This window comes from Armigeres subalbatus, chromosome 3, assembly GCF_024139115.2.
Source record: "Armigeres subalbatus isolate Guangzhou_Male chromosome 3, GZ_Asu_2, whole genome shotgun sequence".
NCBI classification, from domain to species: Eukaryota; Metazoa; Arthropoda; class Insecta; order Diptera; family Culicidae; genus Armigeres; species Armigeres subalbatus.
Window position 1 is genome coordinate 403,457,128 of NC_085141.1, and position 19,908 is coordinate 403,477,035.

Genomic DNA, 19,908 nt, shown 5'->3' on the forward strand with positions numbered 1-19,908 from the left:
CGAAGGAAATTCTTCGGAATTTCGAAGGAAATTCTTCGGAATTTCGAAGGAAATTCTTCGAATTTCGAAGGAAATTCTTCGGAATTTCCGAAGGAAATTCTTCGGAATTTCGAAGGAAATTCTTCGAATTTCGAAGGAAATTCTTCGAATTTCGAAGGAAATTCTTCGGAATTTCGAAGGAAATTCTTCGGAATTTCGAAGGAAATTCTTCGGAATTTCGAAGGAAATTCTTCGAATTTCGAAGGAAATTCTTCGGAATTTCGAAGGAAATTCTTCGGAATTTCGAAGGAAATTCTTCGGAATTTCGAAGGAAATTCTTCGGAATTTCGAAGGAAATTCTTCGGAATTTCGAAGGAAATTCTTCGGAATTTCGAAGGAAATTCTTCGGAATTTCGAAGGAAATTCTTCGGAATTTCCGAAGGAAATTCTTCGGAATTTCGAAGGAAATTCTTCGGAATTTCGAAGGAAATTCTTCGAATTTCGAAGGAAATTCTTCGGAATTTCGAAGAAATTCTTCGGAATTTCGAAGGAAATTCTTCGGAATTTCGAAGAAATTCTTCGGAATTTCGAAGGAAATTCTTCGGAATTTCGAAGAAATTCTTCGGAATTTCGAAGGAAATTCTTCGGAATTTCCGAAGGAAATTCTTCGGAATTTCGAAGGAAATTCTTCGAATTTCGAAGGAAATTCTTCGAATTTCGAAGGAAATTCTTCGGAATTTCCGAAGGAAATTCTTCGGAATTTCGAAGGGAAATTCTTCGGAATTTCGAAGGAAATTCTTCGAATTTCGAAGGAAATTCTTCGGAATTTCGAAGGAAATTCTTCGGAATTTCGAAGGAAATTCTTCGGAATTTCGAAGGAAATTCTTCGGAATTTCGAAGGAAATTCTTCGAATTTCGAAGGAAATTCTTCGGAATTTCGAAGGAAATTCTTCGAATTTCGAAGGAAATTCTTCGAATTTCGAAGAAATTCTTCGGAATTTCCGAAGGGAAATTCTTCGGAATTTCCGAAGGGAAATTCTTCGGAATTTCCGAAGGGAAATTCTTCGGAATTTCCGATGGGAAATTCTTCGGAATTTCCGATGGGAAATTCTTCGGAATTTCCGATGGGAAATTCTTCGGAATTTCCGATGGGAAATTCTTCGGAATTTCCGATGGGAAATTCTTCGGAATTTCCGATGGGAAATTCTTCGGAATTTCCGATGGGAAATTCTTCGGAATTTCCAATGGAAAATTCGGAATTTCCGATGGAAAATTCGGAATTTCCGATGGGAAATTTTCCGAAATTTCTGAGGGGAAATTGTTCGGTATTTCCGAGGGGAAATTCTTCGGAATTTCCGATGGGGAATTCTTCGGAATTTCCGATGGGAAATTCTTCGGAATTTCCGATGGGAAATTCTTCGGAATCCCCATTCCCCATTCCGGTAGAAATATCTTAGGAATTCACTTTGAAAATTGTTGGACATTTCCAGTGAGAATTCCTTCGCAATATCTGGAAAAATGTTTGGTTTTTCGTGAGAAATTCGGGGAATTCTTCATTAATTGCGGTGGGAAATTCTTCCGAATTTCCGTTGGGAAATTATTCGGATTTTACTGTGGAAAATTCTTCGGATTTTCCGGTGGGTAATTATTCTTATTTTTCGGTGGGCAATTCTCCGGTGGAATTTCCGGTGGTAAAATCTTGGTTGGAAATTCTTCGCAATTTCCGAAGGAAATTCTTCGGAATTTCCGATGTGCAATTCTTCGGAATTTCTGATGGGAAATTCTTCGGAATTTCCGATGGTAAATTCTTTGGAATTTCCGATGGGAAATTCTTCGGAATTTCCGATGGGAAATTCTTCGGAATTTCCGATGGGAAATTCTTCGGATTTTCCGATGGGAAATTCTTCGGAATTTCCGATGGGAAATTCTTCGGAATTTCCGATGGGAAATTCTTCGGAATTTCCGATGGGAAATTCTTCGGAATTTCCGATGGGAAATTCTTCGGAATTTCCGATGGGAAATTCTTCGGAATTTCCGATGGGAAATTCTTCGGATTTCCGATGGGAAATTCTTCGGAAGTTCCGAGGGAAATTTTTCGCAATTTCCGATGGGAAATTCTTCGGAATTTCCGATGGGAAATTCTTCGGAATTTCCGATGGGAAATTCTTCGGAATTTCCGATGGGAAATTCTTCGGAATTTCCGATGGGAAATTCTTCGCAATTTCCGATGGGAAATTCTTCGCAATTTCCGATGGGAAATTCTCCGCAATTTCCGATGGGAAATTCTTCCGAAACTTCCGATGGGAAATTTTACGGAATTTTTCGATGGGAAAGGCTTCGGAATTTCCGATGGGGAATTCTTCGGAATTTCCGATGGAAAATTCGGAATTTTCGATGGAAAATTCTTCGGAATCCCCATTCTCCATTCCGGTAGAAATATCTTAGGAATTCACTTTAAAAATTGTTGGACATTTCCAGTGAGAATTCCTTCGCAATATCTGGAAAAATGTTTGGATTTTCGTGGGAAATTCTTGAAATTCTTCGTTAATTGCGGTAGGAAATTCTTCCGAATTTTCGTTGGGAAATTCTTTGGGTTTTACGGTGAAAAATTCTTCGGATTTTCCGGTGGGTAATTATTCATATTTTTCAGTGGCCAATTCTCCGGAATTTCCGATGGTAAAATCTTGGTTGGAAATTCTTCGCAATTTCCGATTGGAAATTATTCAGAATTCCGAATGGGAAATTCTTCGCAATTTCCGAAGAGAAATTCTTTGGAATTTCCGATGGGAAATTATCCGGAATTTACGATGGGAAATTTTTCGGAAATTTTGATGGGAAATTATTCGGAATTTCCGCAGGGAAATTTTCCGAAATTTCCGAAGGGAAATTTTCCGAAATTTCCAATGGGAAATTTTACGGAATTCGGAATTTCCGATGGGGAATTCTTCGAAATTTCCGATGGAAAATTCGGAATTTCCGGTGGGAAATTTTTCGGAATCCCCATTTCCCATTCCGGTAGAAATATCTTAGGAATTCACTTTGAAAATTGTTGGATGGAAATGTGAGAATTCCTTCGCAATATCTGAAAAGTTGTTTGGATTTTCGTGGGAATTTCGGGGAATTCTTCATTAATTGCGGTGTGCAATTCTTCCGAATTTCCATTGGGAAATTCTTCGGGTCTTACGGTGGAAAATTCTTCGGATTTTTCGGTGGGTAATTATTCTTATTTTTCGGTGGGCAATTCTCCGGTGGAATTTCCGGTGGTAAAATCTTGGTTGGAAATTCTTCGCAATTTCCGAAGGAAATTCTTTTAGATGTTTCTCGGAATTTCAGGCAAAGACTCTTCTGAGTTTCCGATGATAAATTCTTCGGAATTTGCGGTTGGAAATTTTACGGAAAAAAACTTTTAAATTTCTGTTGGGAAATTCTTTGGTCTGTCCGGTGGAAAATTCTCCGGAATTTTCGGTGGGAAATTCTTCTGAGTATGTGTGGTGGAAAGTGCTCCTGAATTTCCGGAGGAAAATTTTTCAGAAATTCCCGAGGAAAATTTTCGGAATTTCTGGTGGAGATTCTTCGGAATATGCGGCGCGAAATTTTTCGGAAATTCTGGTGGGGAAGTCCTTTACAAGTCCTGTCGTCAAGTTCATTGGAATTACCGGAGGGAAAAGTTTTCGGTATCTACGTTGGCAAATTCTTCGGTATGTCCGGGGGGAAGTTCTTCAGAATTGCCAGAGGAAAATATTTCGGAATTCCTGGAGGGAATGCCACCACCAAGAATGTTACTACTTTGATTGGGTCATAATCATGAATGTGACAAGAGTTGGACAAGTGGAAGTTTTTTTTTAATTCTTTGTTAAAGTGATTTTTGAGTGTAGTACAAAGTTCATCACTACAAGTGGAAGTTGATAATGTTGATTCACTCAAAATAATTTTCACTTAGAAGCTACTTGAAAACATATGCAGATATTTTCCATGTAGTTTCAGGTGTAAAAGTTAAATGATTCATTAGTGATGGCACTCATTATTCTTAATTCACTAGAAAATAAAATAAAATTTAAGTGAATTTTCGTTTGACCATATACTTAAATTTTAAGTGAAACTTCGATATTTTTTTTCTATAGTATCCCTGTAGTTGTTATCCCGTCCACTAGAAGTGGACGAGCTCAAAAAATGGAGTAGAAAATTAATTCACACTCGAACGTATTTTTTTGCAAATCGTTCTCATAATGCTTCTGCAAAATGTTATATTAGCGATTGTTAATAAACATACATTTCGCTCTGAGAACCCCACTCATATATTTTTCATACATTCATTTTGAGTAGAATTCACTGGAAGAGTATATAGATATTATTTTCTATGTTTTCTAATAAATTCCACTACATTTCTTATTAAGATGCACTTGTGATTTAAGTAAGTTTTATTTGATTCCAGTAAAGCAGATGAAAGTTTCAATTTTTAAAGTCTACATGACTTTTTATAGTGGAATTAAAGTGACAATTATTTTGAGTGTTGAAGGCAGCTTTGTCGAATGCCATTGGCTTTTGTTTGTTAAGTTCTCGTCGAGTTTTTTTCAGAAGCTGAAAATCGATGCATGATGTTTGACGAACTTGTAACGCTTAAATATTGCCATAACTATGTCCAACATTAGATTATTGTTAATACGCAATTTTAGGCGTGAGAAGCAAAATATCACTTAAACGACGTTTCGTTAGATGGCATGTGGTATTCTACTTTTTGGCTTTATCGAATATTGTGAAGAAGCTTTTAAAAGGTTGTGGTGTAGACATATTGGTCAAATAACATGCCCATATTTTGCGTTGTATCACTTCGATACTGCAATTTGGTCACCGATTCCAACGATAAGCAGCATTTCTTGTTTTTTGAAAACGGGAAAAAATCTTCGAAATAAGAATCGTCAATTTAGAAAAAATCAAAACACATTCATCGTATTCCATTTAAAAACCTGTGATGTCAAAGAAGAATAATCTACAATGTCATATTTCAAACACAAACGCTTGCTTTAAAATAGAAGTCATCTAAAGTTTCTCCTTATTCCGAGCCAAAACGCGCTTCAAACGAGAAAGTCCCCAACAAATTATTTAACTGAGCAAATTGAAGCTTTATAGGAAGGAGTCATCCATGTTTCAGCCTAATTCCATCTCATCATCATAATGAACCAAAACTAAACTTGCTTCAGAACTATCAGTCATCTTAGGTTCAGTAATTCTATCATGAACATGTACGTCTAAGTTTGGAAGATGATATTAGCATTTCCATATCATTCTGGATAATTGTTCTCTCCGGGTAATGGTTTTTGTGTTACTGTCCTCTCGATCCAGAGAGCTTAATATTTTCAATTCAAATTGAGAGGCAACACTTTATTGCAGCGCCTTGAACTACTCACATTACCTAATTGTAATACATTAATAACCTTTCAAGCTCAGAAATGGGACTAAAATTAAATGAACTTTTATTCTTAAAATCCTTCCAGTTACCTCCATTAGAAAGGTAGAGAGCAGAGCAAACCCATTTAGATTACGGCTTCCACAATCTTATTTGATTAAACACTCAGCCCCATAAAGCCCCCAAAAAAAGCCTTCTCGTTTGCGAAAGTATCCATCAAACCCAACGTAAAAGGGTCGAAAATAAATACCAAGAAGTGAAGATCCACTTCAACACGAAAAATCATTACCAAGAGACCAAGAGCCTCTCTTCGATGGCTCTACACGCGCGCCTAGGCAAAGGGAATCCTGCACCGCTGCGTTGTGTATCACCCCCACCCACCCACCGATACTGAAATGCAATAAAATAAAATAAAAAACGGCACGCGAAAGGCAACACCCAGCAAAAAGCATAAACCCCACTTGAACGACGGAAAGTCTTTTCCATTCTTCCTCGCCGAGCAATCCCACGATGGCATGTCAAGTCAAGTCAAGCAGTCGGTGTGGCGCGGCTTTCGACGTGTTCGGTTCCGCAAGGAAAATGGCACCGCCACCGCACCGCTCGCTCGCCGACGTCGTCGTCTACTGCTGCTGTCACGAGGTAACCCCGGAGGACGACTGATGGTTGCTGGCTGGTTGAAGGTGCGAAATTTCCACCCATTCAGTCAGTTTGTTCTGTGGACGTCTTCAGACAGCAGAAGTACCGATACACCTGGTATGCAGTCGATGGGCCGAACGAATGGCGAACGAAACGAGTGTAGCGTGCCAACGTTTACTATAAATTGAAAAAGCTTTCCGCTAGCATTAAATTTTCTGCTATTAAATCGAACATTATAATAATGGCATTTTTGCACGGGTTGGGAAGTGAACGAAATGGTGTGTTAGCGTGGAGAATTAGTAGGTGTGATTGTTTGTACCTTTTTGAACTTTGAGTAGGTTGTAGTCACTCGTTAGAACACAAAGAACAATCAACAAGGGGAAAACAGCAATTTCAGCGAAAAATCTGGTTCACTGATTATTTAAGAAACAATCTGCTTTAATGCTGAGCATCGAGAAGACGTCTAGAAAAGCGGGAACTCATTTCGAGATTCCTTTATTCAGTTTCAATTCTATTTTGATCATTCCATCATCCATGCTTATCCTGTTTTAACTCAATACCATATGATATTACTGTGCGATTTATATCGATAAGCCAAGGAAATAGTTAACTCGCATAAGTCTCAATAGGAATTTGGACCCCGCCACCTCCAATATGGTCAGGACAGGATTTGTAACTACGTGACCTAAGGGATTCTGTCTTTCTATCATATGACGGGTCTGTCTCTCTATCATATGCCGAATTAGATACCTGCTTCAACATCTCAATCATCATTTTCACCTTCACATTTTAGAACGCCATCAAAGATGCCGTCGTTCCTGGAAGTGTCCAACATTCGCATCATAATTCTCCATTTCCGCCTGTCAGACCTTTTTACCGTTATCATCTGTTCCAATATGAGAAAAATGCCACCCGGAGGCGACAGAAATCCAGTCGTCTCCAGTTTATGGCTCCGTGCGAAATAAAAATGTATGAGAGATCAATATCTGCCGGTTGGTCGGTAAACGGCATCCAAGTGGTGGACAGCCATATTACCCAGATTTCTTCCCAACCTTATATTCAAATTAGATCCTGATTCGGACACAAACTGGTTTTTATTTTCCTTGCGGAACGCTGTCGAGCAAGAAATGGCACCGGATTCGGATCCATTGACGCGAACGTCTCGAATGCAGACACGAACCGGGAGGTGATTCGATTTTCTGCTGAACAATTTGATAACGGTCGATTTGCGAGGAATTGGAGCGAATCGATTTTTATTTCTCCGCTGATAGTTATGCGATTAGAAGATGTGAAATACGCAGTTTTGTGACGGCGACGAGTGTTTGCGGTCTGGAATAAATTCCAGTAAGCTCATAAGCTTTGGTCAAAAGTACTAGTCAAGCACCGAAACCAATAAAAAATGAGGATATCAAAACTGATTTATTCGTTAAGTAATTATGAACAGATTCATATTCAACAGGGAGCTTGGGACTGCAAAAATAAACCGATTTTCGGAGAGATTTTAAAACCTCTTTAACAGTCAAAGATGGTAAAGTTCGTTGTCCAGAAACCACGTAAATTTGAACAAAAGCCGTGCTCTTAAATGTTGAATACTTGGAATTGACTGGGTTCATCATCCTAGGAATGCATTCCTCAATTACATTCTCGCTTTATATGTTTTGCTACCTTTGCTTTTGTTATTTTGGAATGAATTGCAAGATGACAAGAGAATTACGAATGCAGACTTCATTTTCAAAGTGCCATCGAACAGAAGTGCATTTACGTAAACTTGTAAACAATGCTGGAATTTAGATCCCAAAGAAATTATGAAAATATTAGTTGCTCAGGTTCTAAAAGAGATAAAGAAAGAGGAGAAACACAAACTCAAGTTTCTGGACATGACACTACACAGGACATCTCAACACATTAAGAAAACTTGGACACCAAAACAGGCGAATGGGAGGTATCTGGATTTTCACTCTGACAGCCCATTTCAACATAAACGAAACACCGCGATGGCATTGATAGACCGAGCAATTAAATTAACAGACGCACGAATCAATGAACATAGAACCAGCATTAGGATAAGGGAAGCAAAGACTGGCCTTGCACAACATTATATGACAGAAGGACACACTTTTGATTTTGGAAATACGGAAATTTTAGAACGGATAGAAAACCAGGGGAGCAGGATCATCGCAGAGGCCTTCCACATAAAGATGATGGGAAACGATGCAACGGTGAACCTACAACGAGAATGTGGTGACATTCACTCGGCGTACAACGCACAAGTAGAGATGTCGCAAATTAATCGATTATTTCGATTAATCGATTAATCGTTGTGATAATCGATTAATTTTGAATCGATTATTACCCAACGACTAATCGATTCAATAATCGAGAAGAATCAACAGTAATCGATTAGTTACTAATCGATTAATCGGGATTTTACGACATCATAAGGATGTCGCAAATTAAGCGATTACTTCGATTAATCGATTCATCGTTGTGATAATCGATTAATTTTTTATCGATTACTACCCAACGATTAATCGATTCAATAATCGATAAGAATCGAGAGTAATCGATTAGTTACTAATCGATTAATCGAGATTTTACGACATCTCTACGCACTAGTGTGCAAATTCCGATCGTTATACAAACGAACAGCAACTCGGTAGACACGACGCACATGGTACAACACATAGAAGGAATTCGATAGTATTAGGCTCAGGGGATTAGTTATTAAACCACACTGGTGGCAAGTGTACGTTTTTCAATGTAAGTGGGAGAAAAGAAAATTGTAACTAATTTGAATATTTTGAACTAATTAATAAAATTTGACCACAGATCTGATGATCGCTGAATGGAGTAAGCCGAAACGTTATTAAAACCGGAAATTGTGTATTTTCATCACCGATAAAAATCAACAAACCAGAAAAAATAAAGTTTAACGGTGACCGAAACCCCGCCAAATCTAAAAGAGAACTGTCTACAAAACTTGTGAACTTTGACGAGATTCCTAAAATTAAAATGCGCTGGATGGTGTTATGTGTAATGCCTGATGTAGCAATCGTGGTATGGTTTTCAATATACTCAGTCAATTTGTTTGCTTTGCAGGTGATAATATCAGATCTACACACTTAAAACAAATCGTCGAATTCGGTAAAATTTTACTGAAATCACAACCTCAGAACTGTTCGGTAAATAATTTAACTGATTTTCGGTGATTTTGACAGTTGAGCAATGGAAAAATTACAAAAATCTGTAAAATAAATTACCGAACAGTTCTGTTGTTGAGATTTCGGTAAAACTTACCGAATACGGTGAAATGAGTTAAGTGTGTACCACCTTCGACCGATAATGTCCACATTATGAACATTACAGTCAACAGTGTTTCACCCCCTTCAACCCAGCGATGCCAGATCTACGGAAATTTCCGTAGATCTACGGAATTGAATGCTTTCTACGGATCTACGGATCCGTAGATAAAATCTACGGAAATTCGAAAATTTCTGCGGAAATCTACGGATTATTTTCTCAGTTTTAATTTTTATCGTTAATTCATGAGGACATAGTCTCATATTAGTCTGTAATGGCTTTCTGGTGACTTGTTCACACCAGTCCATCAATCAACGAGCGCTCCCGAGCGAACGAAATCGTCTGCGATTTTAAAGGAATGCATCACGCTTGAACTTTTCATGATAAAACGCGTCATTTCACTCATTTGCCGAAAAATCATTTTGGTTTAAAAACGCATTTGAAATCAATTTGGGGGCAACCTATTGCTTTACATAAAAGAGTGTCTAATATTTTATGCGACAAACGTTAATTCATTGTTTTTAACGAAAGAGAACAAAAGAAAACCTACTCATTCAACTCATCCATGAGTTTTTGGTGCTGAGTTGGGTGCGTTTCAACTCACGCTTGATTTGAATCATCCATGACTTTTGAGATTTTGAGTTTTACCAACACTGGTTCACACACCCTTACAAGAAATTCAACGACACGTTATTCATGATTTTTGTTGAAAACCTTGAGTACTCGTAAGTTTAGCAATTTCATAAATATATTGGGCTCACAACGTGCATTGCTAGAGTAGTTCCTTTTTGTGCGACGTATAAGCATATGTATTGCGGTGTATAAAAGCACTGATTTTTTAAAGCGAATCAAACACTTGTTGTTTTGTGGACCATTTCAATATTTCAAAATAACTGGAGCTTGTCTTGAATTTTCTTCAAGCATGTATTCTGAAATATGTTTCAGGATTTTTTTAAGGATTTTTTAACTGAAAAGAGTTCCATCCATGAACTTCCTCCAGAAATTCTTCCACAAATTTCTACTGGAGGAATTCCCGGAGAAATTGCTGTAAGAACAACCAGAAACAAAAACAACTAATGGAAGAACTCGAATCATAGGGAAGGTTATATGCGAAGTCCCGGAAATATTTCTGAAAACAATCCTAAAAGTCTACGGACACTGCCGGCACATCTCTCATAAAATAATTTTTAGATGACCTCGTAGAATAACTTCTTGAGGACTCATAGAAGAACTTCACATTCACAAACAGGCAAAATCCCAACCAGACCGCTAAATTTGGGAACTAGCAGATAATTTTATTTTATGTTTTTCCATTCCCGTTTAGACCGCCGGTGTAAAAGTGGATCTTTATATAAGGCTCAGAAATAGGGATAGGGACCTAAATAGAGATTAACGTGGCCATGTCTAAAATTGAGCAATTTATTCAGCAATACACATACATTTTATTAGTACTCCAGCACATTTTATTTTGCAGCAAAATCCACTGTACTGTTTACCCAACAAACAACGACAAGCTACAAATAAGCATCTAGGTTGAATTATTGTTTATTTGTGATCTTCGTAGCTGTATAAAATGGATGCTGAATAATTCGCTAGACAGATTTCATTTCACCATTTAATCTAACTGATATTCGACATGACCTATCTATTTGTTTACTACCTTTATTTGAAGTCGAACTAACGTTTTCGTTTTATCATATTTCAGCACATTGGGGAAGTTTAGCAATGTGCTGAACTAATTATTTTTAAAGTTCTCTGTTCAACTATGATGTGATGCTCTGAAAGGGTGGTCGAATTGAGTTTGAATAGTAAGTTGATAAGCAAGCATTTAGACATCCTTCTTAACCTTTGTCCTTCTTAACCATTGGATTTCACATTTATCTGATCTATCGCACAGTGGAAAAAAACATTATGCTTTTTCAGTTTGAGAGCAAATCTGGATTCTAGATCTGGAAAATTTGATTTGTAGGAAAAATGGATGCTGAATAATACAAATAGACATGAATAAATCAATGTAGACAATAAAAAGACAATAAAATAATGATTTATTTTCAAGACATGCTTTATATATTCGTGATTTAATAAGCTGTCGGAGATTATAACGAACAAAACTATGCCGAAAACCTCATTAATAAAGACAAAAAAAAAATAAACGAACAAAACTGCTGGAGCAATAAAAAAATCATGCATTCATGCGGAAATAAATTTACTGAAAGCCGGACATAACCCCGTTGAATAACGTCGGAAAATTATTTAATCTTTGATGTGTGGAATCCCACTATTATCGCATGGATGATGATCTTTATTGCGGAGAAATTGGAATAATCTTAGCATTTGACAATCATATCGCAACCGTTTATCAAGAGATTCTGAGGAAGGCCGAATATACATTGATTTTATTTTCATAAATTCATAAATAGCATTGGGGATGGATTTTAATTTATCGTTTATCGACATTATTTTTACGTATTTTTCCTAGTGTGCGATGGTTATGACTGGCTGAACAATGGTTGAAATAAAAATCTTGTTCAGTTATTAACAAACTATGGTTTGACAGATCGACTTATTGAACAAGAGTCCAATTATGATTCGTATTCAGCAATAATATTAGTTATGTTATGCATTGAGTGAGCCATATCTAACAAATCAAGGATGGCGCGGATGACAACGTTACCGGCGGATGATCAAATGACAGCAGTTCGAGACCCGATTTAGGAAAATTTTAAAAAGATTATATGAAAATAGCAATTGCTTCAAAATACGTTCATTGGAGATCTTGATGATGTTACCTTCTATGCGTTATTATTTTCGAAGAATTCACATGTAGCTGAATAGAGGCTTAGTAAAATGCATATTAAAGGTTTAACGAATCAGTTAATAAAGTTGTTTTTCAAAATGAGATGTTGTAGTTGTATAACTTCGCCAAAATTGTGTGAACAAAGCTTGAACAGAAGTTGTGATAAGAAATAGTACAGACATAATTCAACACAGCGCTGAATTAAATCATCACACTGATGTTAGTTCAACTAGTGAATGTTTGTTGGGTATCCAGTGAATACAATTTTATGTATTCATCGATGAACATTCGTTGATGTTGTGATTCAAGCTACAATATATTCTGCGGCTTTGACTTTGTACGTGCGTTTCCTGATAAATCATTCGAAAAAAAAAAATTTTTTTTGTTTCTACTCGACTGTATTATTGAACTTATTTTGGTAGATTTTTGACTTACTATAAAATTAATAATGCTTACCTTGCGCATTTTGCTCAGCCTAACACATGATTTGCAGTGCGGCGTGGAATGATGCACCACGTTGCATAAAACTGCCCCTAACTCTCCTAGCAGGATTTCCTAACGCAGTCTTGAAGGGAATTGAAAATTATGTTTTTAATCTTTTCCCGACGTTTCGGTCCATTCAGGGCATTTTTCAGGGGGTCGATTTTAAGTTTCTTCGTCAAATATGTTTCTATGTAACGTACTATATCATGTGAACTATATGATTCAATGAATTTAGTATCGGACGAATTTAGTATCGGACAATTTGAATAAAATTCTGCTATCCGAAATTCGGTGACTGGACTTGCCCATTTCTACCATTGCATTGCTTTCTGCTTTTGAATGGACCGAAACGTCGGGAAAAATATAAAAACATAGTTTTCAATTCCTTTCAAGACTGCGAAGCCAAAAATCTACCAAAATAAAACATATAGTCACCAGAAAGCCAAATATTCAATTAAACGTTTGTTGTATTTATTCGAAACTGGTTTTTCGCATACTGGATGGTAGCCAATGGTCCCAAATCGGTTTTCCATGTAAAACTTTTCAAACAAAAAGTCTCAATCATACTTTTATCTTGTTGAAATTTTGATAAGCTATTCCTTGTTTAATTAATTACTGTTGAACAATGAAACTGATATGCGGGTACATTCAATATGGGACACGTTGGATTGCTATTTTAGTGCATTTCTTCCGAACAAAATCTCACATTTCATCATGTTATTCAAAATATCGATAGAATTAAATGCATTTTACTGAAATAACATTTTAATTTCAATAACTTTCTAAATATCACCTGGTTTTTTCGGTTTTTTCGGGGAGTCAACTCACTATTTCCACAGAAAAACAAACATAACACTCGAGATTATTTCATCGTTCACTGATTTACTGGTCAGTTCTAATAATCATTAGCTAGCTAATTGATCGCCGGCGACGAGCTAATTTGTTTTGTTCGAGTTTAAAGTTTGACAACTACCGCCACCTGCCTGATTTGCCAAATTCGGTGTAAACAACAGATGTCGTTAGTGTTTGTGTGGCTATTATTTTTTTCGGAAAATGTTCAATGTGTTATGTCTGTTTGTCTGTACTATTTCGATTGCAATAGTAGTATATTTTCGCCCTAGAACTACTTCAAGTCCAACAATTGATACTTTAGAGACTTAGGGTACTCTGTTGACTTCTTTATTTGTAATAGTTACAAATGATTGGGAAAAAATATAGAAAGAACCTAATCATCAACAAAGTCAAAGTAATCAAAGTAGAAAACGGTGATCGGTTGTCAGCACACTTTTGTTCTTGGTTCATAACATTCGTTCAATTGCGTACAAATTGTGATCGATTTTTCCCATATTCGGTTGTCGCGACTGTTATGAGTAATGCACATGATGGCGCACATGGCAATTGTGACATCTGAAAACGAGAGAAAACTCGACTAACGCCAGATCTCACTTCATATTTGTACTGGAACTGGAAGGTTTGTGACTGATCACCGGAATTGGGCCATCCAAATTTTTTGAGTAAATCTACGGAATTGATGTTGAAACAATCTGGCATCGCTGCTTCAACCATTTCCATTGTTCTTAAAAGGTTTTTTTTTCACTGAATTCAGAAATGTGTTTTTAGATTTTTTGTAACGCATCCAGTTTTCGTGAAACCCATCAATTCACAAAAGTACGTGTTTTCTTATAACTCGTTTGCAGTTGGGGCGACAAGACGTGTTTTGTCTGCGCTCCCGCTTTCGGATTCAGTACGCTATTTTGTTCGGCATTGTGGCCTTTTAACTCGTATTCGTCGGTAAATATTTGTCCGTTAAATATTATTACTCCGGTCAAAGTTGTTATCGTTATTGTTCCGTGGCGTGTAACTTTAAGTTGACGTCAGTGTCAGTACATCCACCGTAGCTGATCCGGGTGACCCCGGGTCCATTTCACGAGTTTTCGAGGGTTGCTCATCGTAACATACCCACCCTCGTCCTCGGTCCTCGGTATCGTCATCGGTTGATTTTAAACAATAGTGGAAATGGAACGAGAGAAAATTGCGTTTATAAGTGGATCAGGATAGAAAAAGAAAAACAAGAACCACCGTATTCGGTACTATCGGCGGACGATCCGATTGGCGTTGAAGCTACGTGAAAGAGAGCGGCGAAGAAAATGGAGCGCTTGTTATTTTTTCGATTTCTCTGGTGATTAGATCTCGTCTCAGTGTCGGAAAAACGAACCGAAGGAAAACGAGTGGAAGAGTTACACGACGGCAGCTGTCCTACTATTGCCTCGTATATGGATGGTACCAATAACCACGGTATTCTTTACGTCATAAAAATGTCAGCGGTTAATGGTTCCCTTTCGAAGTCCCCATTCTCAGTCAAGAAATTCATACAGCAACATGTAGGCGGGAAGATAGATAGTACGTTCCCTGAACCCAAGGGACTTCTTACGCCCTTAAGGTCAGAAGTATCCGGCATCCGGTTACTCCGTATTGCAAATAAAGAAGCTGATTAATGGCATGAAAGTTACTATGGATGAGCAACCGAACCAGCCGCCCAGACGTAGCTAACATGACCGAGCCCAAATTATTAGGTGAGCTGAAAGACCAGGGAATAAAAGAGATGAGACGAATCACACGCAAGAATGGCTCAACAAGAGAAAACACCCCATTCATCGCTATTACTGTTCATGGCACCGTCATGCCCCCCTTACATTGATTTTGGATACATTTGTTGCCGCACGAGGCCCTACTACCCGTCCCTAGGGTGACCATATGGTATCCTAAAGGAGGACATGCCCTTCTATTTGATAAAAATTGGATGTCCTTCTTTTTGCCCTGAATTGTACTTCTTTTTGTATATCATGAGGAAACAATTAACAATGCTTGACATTTATTATCAATAAGACATTTTAGACAGCCTTATATTATCAATAAGGCAATTGATTGAATTGTAATCTTTCTTGGATTCATTATCTTATAACCATTTCAAAAAAACATCCCACCAAGCTGAAAAGTCGCCATGAAAGTCTCCGGTATTAAGATAACCCTGAAAACATTTTTTTTATTTCTACAAACAACTTTTGCCAGCCTCATCGTGGACATACAGTTAACGGTGTAAGCCGTCTAGCTTCATTCGCCATGAACTTGTTGATATTCAAGAAATAATCTGCGCAGAACTCAGTGCAGTGTAATATACCGTCAGTTGTCTATTTCTCAACATTTCGAATTGCATGAGACGGTCAAGTCATCAAAAAATAATAATATGTCAGTTTTTCTTGCTAAAATTCAGTGCAATGCCGACCTGAATGCCAGCTTGTTGATGTATCAAATATTTGTCCACTATTATTAAAATATGTTGTAGCTTTTTTATTTGAATCCCAAACTCATCTACATAGTTCGTTCTTTTTGCCTTTCTCGTATACAAAGTATACGTAAAGGCTATATGTTCGCTCCAAAAACGAACTTTTTATGGGAGCCCCGGAGACCCTTAGTGTGATATACCGATCGACTCAGCTCGACGAATTGAAGTGATGTCTGTGTGTATGTGTGTGTGTGCATGTGTGTGTGTATGTGTGTGTGTATGTGTGTGTATGTGTGTGTGTGTGTGTGTATGTGTGTGTATGTGTGTGCGCAAAATAATCTCACTCATTTTTCAGGCACTTATCATTAACCGATTTGCTTGCAACAAGTTGCATTCGACGCGGAATCTTGTCCCATTGTTTCGTATTGAAAATTGGCCGAATCGGACTATGGGCTTCGGAGTTATGGCCAAAATATATTTTTTTACAACAAAAATTCTCACTCACTTTTTAGACACTTACTCTTAGCTGATTTACTCGCAACAAGTTTCATTCAACGCAGAATCTTGTCCCATTATTTCGTATTGAAAATTGGACAGATCGGACTATGGGTTTCGAAGTTATGGCCAAAATCCACTTTTTCACATGATAAACACGTACAAAATTCTCACTCATTTTTCAGGCACTTATCCTTAACCGATTTGCTCGCAACAAGTTTCGTTCGACGCGAAATCCTGTCCCATTGTTTCGTATTGAAAATTGGTCGAATCGAACTATGGGATTCGAAGTAATGGCCAAACTACATTTGTTGACAAGAAAAATTCTTACTCATTTTTAGGCATTTACTTTTAGCCGATTTGCCTGCAACAAATTGCATTCGACGCAGAATCTTGTTCCATTGTTTCGTATTGAAAATTAAACAGATCGGTATTAAACAGATATAGCCAAAGTTTATTTGTTTGCCTTTTTTCACATGAGAAACACGTACAAAATTCTCACTCATTTTAGGCACTTATTCTTAACCGATTAGCCCGCAACATGTTGTATCCGACGCGGAATCCTGTCCCGTTGTTTCGTATTGAAAATTGGTCGATTCGAACTATGGGATTTGAAGTAATGGCCAAAATACATTTTTTTTTCATTTTTTAGGCACTTACTCTTAGCCGATTTGCCCGATGCAGAATCTTGTCTCATTGTTTCTTATCGAATATTGGTTTAATCAGACTATGGGCTTCGGAGTTATGGCCAAAACATATTTTTACTTACTCTTAACCGATTTGCTTGCAACAAGTTTCATTCGACGCGGAATCCTGTTCCATTGTTTCCTTCTCGGTTTCCTTTTGAGTGTCTCGAGAAAATAATATTATAGAATATTGCGGCTTCCTGTTGGCCCCTCCGGTAATCGCAACAATCACTAATCAAAACAGAGTCAATGAAAATCTTACCCACCGTATCCACTTGCCATGAGAAATACTCTCGATGTACTCAGTGACATCGGCTGTCATTTACCGAAAAGCCCACCCCTCGTAATGTGTTTTGTATGGAAGGGTTCTAAAATTTGTATGGGCCGTAACGCTCGCAGAATCATCAAAGACCAGTTATTTATTCCAGTTATTTAGACCCGACGAACTTCGATTCATCTAAAATTGATTTATTCTCTGATTAGTTCTCGAGTTATGCAGAAATTTATGTTTCATTTGTATGGAAGCCCCCGTTCCTAAAGGGGATGGGTCTCGAATCATCTTAAGAACCTTCCCCGTCCCAAAAAAACCTCTGCATACAAATTTTCACGCTGATCGGCTTAGTAGTTTCGGAGTCTATAATGGTCAGAAAGACAGAAATTCATTTTTATGTATAGACCTGTACAGTTGTTTTCGAATTCACTCACCCGATGGATTTTTACTGAGCCTGTAACAAGCGCGGTTTCATCATCATCAATAGACATAGACCGCTGTCATCATTGAAAAGTAGTATGAAAAAAAATATAGCCCGGGACATCCTGGCTACGATTTGGCGATGGGCTAAACAATAGCATGACAGTAGCCTGATTTTTACATTTGAGCGGCTCGTCTTCTCGAACAAAAGTTCATTATGCGACCCGCTCAAACGTCATAATTTCTTGGGGGAGTTCATTTTGCGTTAGTCTATATAGAAGATTATCAACGTTTACGAGGCGAACCTGTCCAGGGCCGAAAACCTCATTAATAAAGATATTAATAATAATAATTATCAACGTAATCCAAGAGCAGGTATTTATGGCAATTAATCTAGCCAGAGGCGGCTCTTTCCCAGTGTGGGGATGTAATGCCAATCAGAAGAAGAAGAATCTAGCCAGAAGTACAAAATGCAACAAAGTTACTCCATTGTACCTTTACTGACCCATCACTCCAAGCTTCCGAAACAGACTAATAACATGTTGATATCGTTTCAATTTAAGGACAACTATGCGTCCATCGTCAGTATTACCGAGTCAATAAATCCATTCAAGTAACCCCCAATTTCCCAGTCCTTTTCTGCAGAGTAATCACTCTTTGTAAGCGCTGTCACTCGTAGAAATGGCACAACGTCAAACCAGGCAATCCGAGATCTCTCGCTGCTTCAAATGGTCGATGGTCATGGTTCGGTGAAACACCTTTTTGATGAATTTGCGATACTTAGTCCGTAAAAGCCCTCCTTAGCCGTGCGGTAAGATGCGCTGCTACAAAGCCAGACCATGCTGAGGGTGGCTGGGTTCGATTTCCGGTGCCGATCTAGGCAATTTTCGGATTGGAAATTGTCTCGACTTCCCTGGGCATAAAAGTATCATGGTGCTAGCCTCATGATATACGAATGCAAAAATGGTAACCTGGCTTAGAAACCTCGCAGTTAATAACTGTGGAAGTGCTTAATGAACACTAAGCCGCGAGGCGGCTCTGTCCTAGTGTGGAGATGTAATGCCAATAAGATAGAGAGAGTCCGTAAAAGCAAACGGAAATAAACAATAACTTTTCAATGGCGCTTGGTGCGATTTAGCATAACTCAGACCATATATAGCTATCTCATACACTGGGCTGGAGTAACCTGTAGCCGAGAATAGAACCATGCTGTCAATACAGTGACCAAGTCCTTACCCGCTAGTGTAACCATGAGGTATAGTTGATTGGTCACGCTACCCGTTCATAGCGCACATACGTACTAAGTTTCATAAAGAGGTCCTATAGTATCCGCGGTAATATCATGGGGGTTCCCCAAGAAAATGGTAACTGGATATAGATGCGAAAGATTTAGAAGACATTTGGATTTTTGTAGGATTGATTGATATGTCTACGCTCATAAGCTTTTTTTGCCTTTCTCGTATACAAAGTATACATAAAGGCTATATGTTATATGCTATATAAAAACGAACTTCTTATAGGAGTCCCGGAGACCCATAGTGTTATATACCGATCGACTCAGCTCGACGAATTGAAGTGATGTCTGTGTGTATGTGTGTGTGTATGTGTGTGCGCAAAATAATCTCACTCATTTTTCAGGCACTTATCCTTAACCGATTTGCTCGCAACAAGTTTCATTCGACGTAGAATCTTGTCCCATTGTTTCGTATTGAAAATTGGCCCAATCGGATTATGGGCTTCGGAATTATGGCCAAAATATATCTATGTATAAGATAAATTCTTACTCACTTTTTAGCCACTTACTCTTAGCTGATTTTCTCGCAACACGTTTCATTCGACGCAGAATCTTGTCCCATTATTTCGTATTGAAAATTGACGGAATCGGACTATGGGATTCGGGGTTATGGCCAAAACATATTTTTTATAAGAAAAATTCTCACTCACTTTTTAGGCACTTACTCTTAGCTGATTTACTCGCAACAAGTTTCATTCGACGTAGAATATTGTCCAATTGTTTCGTATTGAAAATTGGCCCAATCGGACTGTGGGTGTCGAAGTTATGGCTAAAATTATTTTTTTCACATAAGACACACGTACAAAATTCTCACTCATTTATCAGGCACTTATCTTTAACGGATTTTCTCGCAACAAGTT